Here is a 7,804-nt window from a genome sequence, read left to right as displayed (position 1 = left end):
TGTTAGGGCTTCTCTGGAAGATCTAGGTTTATCCTCTACTTAGGTAACGTCTTAATCAAAAGCTCCACCCCCAGAGCCTACCACCTAACTGTATCGTTACTCTTCATCACTCCAGGCAGGAACGGGCACTTCCCAACTCACGCCACTCAAAGTCCCACTTCTCAAGGGTCAGGGTCCCTCTGCTGGGTTTAGGCATCCAGTCCTGCTAGATATCAGTGTGTTGCCTTAGAATGGAGTATTTCCACACTTGCTCCCGCCCCGGCTCCTTCTGATTCTTGCCCTAATAGAGGCTGTTCCAATAGGCCTGCTATGTGCTACCTGGTCATTAATTTTTATGCCTGACCAAATTCATATTCACAGGATGCTGCAGAAAATATTCTTGTGCCATTTGCTCTGTCTGAAGTCACAGACACGGAAGGAGGAAAGGAACTAGCTGGGAGGACCTTCCCCTGACCCTCCCACCTCTTCCTGCCTTGTATTCAAGGACTCGCTGCCCGTGCACGCTTAGGGTCCTGCTAACCCACAGAGAGTCCACCACAATGCCCAGAAAGGAAGAATAATGGAGCCTGAATAATGCCAAAGATACAGTTTATTTTGGACAGAAGCTCTTTAGAAAGCAGTCACTCCTTTGAGGAATTACCACTTTAGATAGTCTTCTTCTAGCACCACTTTAGATAGTCTTCTTCTAGGGCCTACAATTCCTAGGTAATAGCCAGGAATGGATTGTGGAAGAGTCTTGTTAATGCCAAGCATCAGATTCATGGATTCATGAGGAATCTTCTGGGGGCTGGTATCCAGGCATGCTTCATAAATGTCCTGTCCATCTTTCACACGGCCACTAGGGCTATGCTCCTAAAATACAAATTTGATCATGACATTTCCTCTGCTTAGCAACTACCACCAGTTTTCTAAACTCTTCAGCAGGCCAGGCCGCTCATTCCTCTTTAGAATCTAGCTCAAATGACCCTCTACCAGCATCCCCCCACCCAGATGCTACAACTTCTACCTACCACATCACCTTCCCATCCCCAGCAGAGGACCTACACTTTTCCCATCATCTGAACTGCCCTTCCTTCCTCTGGCAAACTTCATTCATCCTTGAAGCTCTCCTGTAGAAGTTCTCCACTCTCTGACAACTTGTCCAACTCCCCAGGCAAAGCCAGTAACTCCTCCCTTCGCTCCCATGGAACTTAGTAGAAAATCTGTACAAAGCACTAGTCATGCTGGGTTATAATCCTTTGTATAGGTGTGTCTCCCTGACCTGGTTGTACTTACCTTTTTATCTCAACTCCAGCATAATTCCTGCCTGACACAGAAGATACCCAGTAAATTGGGGTCCCCTTTCCTTTCCCTCTTCCTCCCAAGATCACCCATTTTCCAGGAAGAGTTAAGCCTCTTTGGCAGGGGAGGGGAAGGAGGGTGAGGAACCCTTGGTTAATAATGACCTGTGATTGTAGAGTCATGGTGACTTGTCCCACTTGAGCCCCTCAGGGCTTTCCTGGGGTAGGGCTTCTCTTCTAGGAGAGACCCTTAAATAATGCAGCCAGGGGTTCTGCCATTTGCTTCCAGCCCCTTTCTTTTGGAGTTACCCAGACATCTGTGTGCTGTGGACATGTGAGTGTCTGTCTGCCCCAGCAAAGTCCACCGGGGAGTTGTCCAACCCTTGGACAGCTCTTGACTGATACATACCCCCTTGTGGGACAGGATACATGCAGGCATGACCACATCCATTGCTGCAGCATTTCATCCCCCTGGGACATGATAGATCTCCCGAGCATAGTTCAACACAAGTCCCAAGGAATCCTTTGGGCACCTCTGGGCACACGCTGGGTCTTTTTTGCCCTGCAACATACAAGGGTTTCTGTGGGGTCTGGAGTGGTTACTAAGACAGTGAACTGATGCTGGAGGTCTGGAGCTCTCATGGCTGGTGGGACTCCCACCTCTTCCAGTTCTTCCTTCATATTCCTGATGCCCCCTTCAACCTCAGTGGCTACATGCTCACTCTTAGGCCCCCATTTTACAGCCTGGCCCTACGGAGAATGTTCTCCCCACTCCAAAGGCTGCACAGTCCCAGCAGGCAAGAAACCTGCACTGTCATAACCCTCTTTATTCCACCTCATTACAAAATCTCTGATCACAGACAGCCACCTCCCTACCGCACACCTACCCCATGTTCATCCCAGAGCTACTCCTCATTGGAGTCCCCGTCCAGGGCACATCTCCCAGCGAGAGAGAAGCCCCACATCTAATCAGACCCAACCCAATCTAATAAGAAGAATGAGAAATGCAGGGTGATCGTTCCTGTAGGTCAAAGGAAACAGGTCTGATGAATGCCAAATCTCCCGTCTATAGCAGACACATGGCCTGCTTCTGTGCCAAACCATCCCCAGGCCAGAAGCTAGGCTCTGAGTCTTCTCTGTTCTCAGGTAGGATTCCCTCAGCACCCTCACCTTTGAAAGGAGGTCTCCATGCGCATGCCAGCTCCATCCCCATGATGATGAAAACCATCAGAACAAAGGCTGCACCTGCCTTCATGCTGCCTTTGATGTGAGGCACTCATGGAACCCAGCTCCGATTTATACGGTCAGCGTCAGCGTCAGTGTCAGCAGAAAGGGAGGTGGGGCAGGAGGTAGTAGAGCAAGATGACTCTGAAAAAGTAAGCTCTCTGGGGAGTGTCCCCAGATGCTCTAGTTCCTTCATTCTGTTTCACAACTGTTTTCCCTCCTGGTTAGGCAGTGGTTTCTTAGAGATGCAAATGCAAAACAGGAAAGCTTAGGGGACACCTTTGTTCACTGTTCTATCACAACCTGGCACTGGTTTTCCTGGTGCCCTTAGGAACTGTGGCCAAAGAAAACAATTGTGAAATTTAGAATTTCAGAGTAAGACCTTGAACTATAAGGGTATGAGGTATTATTTGTCGGGGCCCATTTGGGGCCCCTGGGGATCCAGTTATGGGTAAGTGCTTCCTTCCTGGAGTAATGGTCGAATGGGTGCTTTGGAGCCACTTCTAGGGCTGAGATCCCTGAGCGGGTATGAAATGTGGGCCACCCCTTAACCACAAAGGTAGTGACAGGTGGCTGTGAAGTCAGTCCTTCAAGGAAATCAATGTTCAAAGATCCCAACTGGCCAGGACCTTGGGGGTTGAGAGAGGATCCATCCTGATGGTTGGTGGTCTCTGACCCCCCCTGCTCAGGAAGCAGAGGTTCCTGGAGAGAGGGCTGTGTGGGTGAGCAGGGTGAGCTGAATTATAGGAGAGTGCTAAGTGTTCGTAGCTGCCTGAGTAAGAGGTCCACCCTCTTTCCTATCCCAGTTCCAGAATCTCAGAGAAAGGAGCATAGGGGTAAACCCCCAATGACCATGGGAGTGAAGACAAATCCTGCTTTGTCCTTGGTGGTCAGAGCTGGGGCAAGCACCTCAGTACTGCCTCTGGGGAGGGTTGGACAAGCTACCCTATGAGCAGAGAAATACTAAGCAAGCCCAGGAGAGGAGGGCTCCGACTAACCCAAGTAGTCAGTTCACACCCAGCATCTCAGAATATTTCGATGCATAATGGGTACAAGCACCAGGAATGACTCTTCAGTCTGGAGGAGGGACTGGGGAACATGGAGAGGACAGGGCAGCTAAGTACAGGGCACAGATCAATGGACCCGGGCACACAGAGTGCAGAAAGGGCAAACCCCAATCCAGCCCCAAGGTGGCTGGCCAGATCCCAGGCTGCTGAGTAGCATGGCCTGGGTGAGTGCCAGGAGCCAGGTCAGACAGCCCCAAAGAACTTGCAGCGGAAGACTTCAGTATGCTGGTGGCAAGGGGAAGACTCTCTTTTCCTCCTCTAAAAGGGACCCGGACGTGACTCCTATCATCTACCACCATAATCTTTGGAAGTTCATTTTTACAGAACAAACTCACGCATTAACTCTTGTGATCAATAATTCAAACAATATAGATATATCCAGAGTAACGCTCCAAGGGGTACTCAAATGTTAGCAGTTTGTTGTGTATTTTTCTAAGGTCTTTTTCTATGCTTTTATATACACACATATGTGTATATACAAATATATCATTTTTTTGCAGAAATAAAGTTATATATATTATTTTGCTTTATTCACTTAACATGATGTCTTAGCTTTCCAGGTATCTTTTTTCTTTTTCTAAATAACTACTATCTAAAATTCCATTATTGAATGGTTCATAATTTATTCAACCAAGATTCAATTGTTGAACATTTAGGTGGTTTTTTGGTGGGGTTGGGTTTTTTTTCTGGTTATTATAAACAATTTGCTGTGTATATACATCATATACTTTGTATATACTTCTTTGTTTATATATGTCAGTATTTCCCCCAGATTAGATGCCTAAGCATGGAAATACAAAGGACGTATCTACTGCAGCATTGGAAGATATTGCCAGATTGTCCTCCAAAGAGACTATACAACTTACACTTCCTCCCACGGTGAAAGAGACATCGATTCCTCCCAAACTGACCCAATACATTTGTAATCTTGCTTCCTCAAGTTAAATTTTTTTAAAGATTTCATTTATTTATTTAAGAGAGAGAGCACGAATGGGGGGTTGGGGAGAGAGGGAGAGAGAGAACCTCAAGCAGACTCCACACTGAGCACAGAGCCCAATGTGGGGGCTCGATCTCACCACCCTGAGATCATGACCTGAGCCAAAATCAAGAGTCAGAAGCTTAACCGACGGAGCCACCCAGGTGCCTCCTCAGGTTAAATGTTTAATGGACTATTTCAAGCTGTGTGTTCTCATACTCCCCATTGCATGCATCCCAATTGGGAATGTGGAGCAGGGAAGTCTCACCACAGTCACATAGAACAATTTAATTGATGGAAATTACACAACACAATATAATCTCTGGTGTTGATTACTTCGAGTTTCCAGTAAGAAGCAAAGGATAATGATGGCCTGTGACAGTTCTGCACAAGCATGCATGTTAATATTGACAGCTGTGAGGTTGCTAAGGAGGGCCTCTCCCATAATAATGGGCCCTGTGCTTGCTCCTCACACCCATCCTCTCAGCCATCTCTCCAGGGCCTATGGTGTTACTTCCATTGGCATCCCCATGTCACAAATGAAGAGTCTGAGACTCACAGAAAGTCCATGCCTTGCAAACACTCCAAACCCACTTCAGACCCACGGCTGTGTAATCTCCAGTGGTGAGGTCCAGAAAAGCTCCCCAGATGTCTTTCATGCACATGCAAGTGAGGAACACATCACCCACCTCATAAAACCTGATTTCTTTGTGAAAAACAAAACAATGTCCCTATGAAAAGCTGCTTTCTACTGCTCTAGTGATGATCACAAATCTGGGAATTTGGCAAGTCCTCATGACGTACTGTCACTTGAAAGGGCCAGGTGCCTGCATCAGCTGTCAGACATCCATAAAAAATTAAAGGAAAAGACTGAGTATAGACATTGGGAATTCTCAGATGTCGTCATCCTTTATACCTGTAGCCATCAGAGTTTTATTCCTTGGTGTGGGTTTTTTTGGTTTTTTTCCAGGATGGCATGTGAGATCTTGGGGTACAGCAGCTTCTATGTCTAGACTCCTAAATTGGCTGGAATTCCATTTTTCCTAGAATTCCATAATCCAAAGAGTCATTTCTCATCCCTGCCAAATCCTTCAAACACCTAACTGCACACTCAGCCCACCAGTCCCAGGCCTTGTTCATGGTGCAGCTTTGTCCTTCGGCATGACAAGCTGAGGGTGAACACCAAGACATTTTGTTACAGAGCACAAGACTTGGCTAGGTCAGAGATGATGACATTTAAAGTCAAATGGCACAGATCCAGCACAGATCCAGCCAAGGAAGTCTCTTTAATACAGGCAGGCCTGTTTGCCTGTCCACATTACTTTAAGTGTATAACACATAATATTTTGAGGAATTACCAGGTGTCTTCCCTCCCTTCCTCACTTCCTTACACTCACTCTCATTCCCCTGTAGGGAAAGTAGTGAATTATAACCTAGACTCACTGCCTTCAGGGGAGAGTGGACACAGCTTAGAGAGACAAGCCCATTGAGTTCCTCAGTGGGTTTTTCTTAAAACTCTAATTGACATAATAGTTCTGAAAGCACAGACTTTCCATTTCAAGATCTGGGCTTTCTGAGAGAAAGGGGTTTGAGTGTATGTGGCGGGGGTGTTTGCAAGGCAAGCCCCAAAGGAAACTGAGTTACTATCATAAATGATAGATTTTTATTGTTATGTTAATCGCCATACATTACATCATTAGTTTTTGATGTAGTATTCCATGATTCATTGTTTGTGCATAACACCCAGTGCTCCAGGCAGAACGTGCCCTCTTTAATACCCATCACCAGGATAACCCATCCTCCCACCCCCCTCCCCTCTAGAACCCTCAGTTTGTTTTTCAGAGTCCAATGATAGATGTATTTTTAAAGTTCATGATTTAAGAGCTAGTTTCCCACATACTGGGAGAGAAAATAAGATAGCCACTATTAGCAGAATAAAGTGAAAGGTATGAGACTAAGAGTTAGCCATCTGAGAATGATCCTAATAAGGCCCAGCGCTCCCCAGGAAGAGGCTGGACTGTAGGGGAGGGGTAGGGGAGCTGGACTGGGAAGAGGAGTAGGGGAGCAGGAGGGAAGCACAGTCCAAGATGGCTGGCAGCTTTTCCAAGAAGTCCCAAGCCCTGTGGGCTCAGAGGAGCTTAGGGTGAGACAGAAAGGACAGAGTCATGGACCTGACCCCAGAGGCCAAGACAAGACAAGGGACCCAGCAGAGGGTCTGATGCCCAGTGGCCAGAGGGCTGAGACACACCTCTGCAGATGCCAGCAGAGGCCAAGGGACAACAAGGAGCAAGATGAGCCTAATCACACCAGTGTTCCAGAATGACGATGGACCCTGGGAAGAATGGGAGGAGAGAATGGGAAGAAGTATGGCTCATGGAAGATTCTCAACTGGAAAAAAACATCAGGAAGTAATTGTGTTTACCTTGTGGCCAGATTAAACTTTCTACCATCAAAAGAAACAGGCGCTGAGGGGTTGGGTTCAATTATGGAAAAAATAAAGTTACATTTTTGTACCTCAAAGTCTGTGACTTTGAAATTTACAAGCATCGCAGTCACCAGGCAGGCTTATGAAATTTACCAAGGATGTTTCTAGAAACCCTTTGTATAGGGAATTGAGTAATGGGGAGAAGATAGCATTTTCAAAGCTCAAGGAAGTGTTTTATGTTGGAATTAAAGTTGTCCAGCTGGAAAGAACTTTGTAAATCCAGAAGTGTAGGGGTGCCTGGATGGCTCAGTTGGCTAAATGTCTGACTCTTGATTTCAGCTCAGGTCATGATCTCAGGATCATGAGATCGAGCCCCGTGTCATCCTCTGTGCTCAGTGTGGAGTCTGCTTGGGATTCTCTTTCCCTCTCCCTCTGCCCCTCCCCCCACTCTTTCTCTAAAATAAATAAATAAAATCTTGAGGAAGAAGAAAGAAGAAGGAGGAGGAGGAGGAGGAGAAGGAGGAGGAGCAGAAAAGGGGAGTCCCCAGACCATCCTGTTGGGATTAAGCCTGTCTTCCCCTAAAAAAAACGTGATTTTTCTCTTTTCTTCTGAATGTATATATTTCACACAATTTTCATATATCTAAAAATGAAACTACAAAATATAGAAAAATGCATTAACAAATTTGTGTCTCAATTCCTACATCTTTTTCCATTTTCCTGTCTGCCTGGACTCAATGGGAACCCAAGAAGAGAAGCGTTTAGAAGGGAGGACAGGGGGAGACAACTGGAAAAGAGAGAGGACGAGGCCCTCAGGTCTGTGAAAGGTGTG

The 7,804-nt window shown here is 46.5% G+C and overlaps 1 long non-coding RNA gene across 1 annotated transcript; it reads right to left on the bottom strand.

Moving 5' to 3' along the window:
• Window positions 1-571: 571 nt before the first annotated feature.
• Window positions 572-2,565, bottom strand: LOC110593059. Its single transcript, XR_002481141.2, has 3 exons — window positions 2,451-2,565; window positions 1,690-1,842; window positions 572-852 (listed from the first exon to the last, which is right to left on the bottom strand). It is a non-coding gene; the product is annotated as an uncharacterized LOC110593059 (long non-coding RNA).
• Window positions 2,566-7,804: the final 5,239 nt, after the last annotated feature.

The sequence above is a fragment of the Neomonachus schauinslandi genome, chromosome 15 (genome assembly GCF_002201575.2).
Source record: "Neomonachus schauinslandi chromosome 15, ASM220157v2, whole genome shotgun sequence".
Classification (NCBI taxonomy): Eukaryota; Metazoa; Chordata; class Mammalia; order Carnivora; family Phocidae; genus Neomonachus; species Neomonachus schauinslandi.
This window is presented reverse-complemented; position numbering and strand designations above follow the sequence as displayed.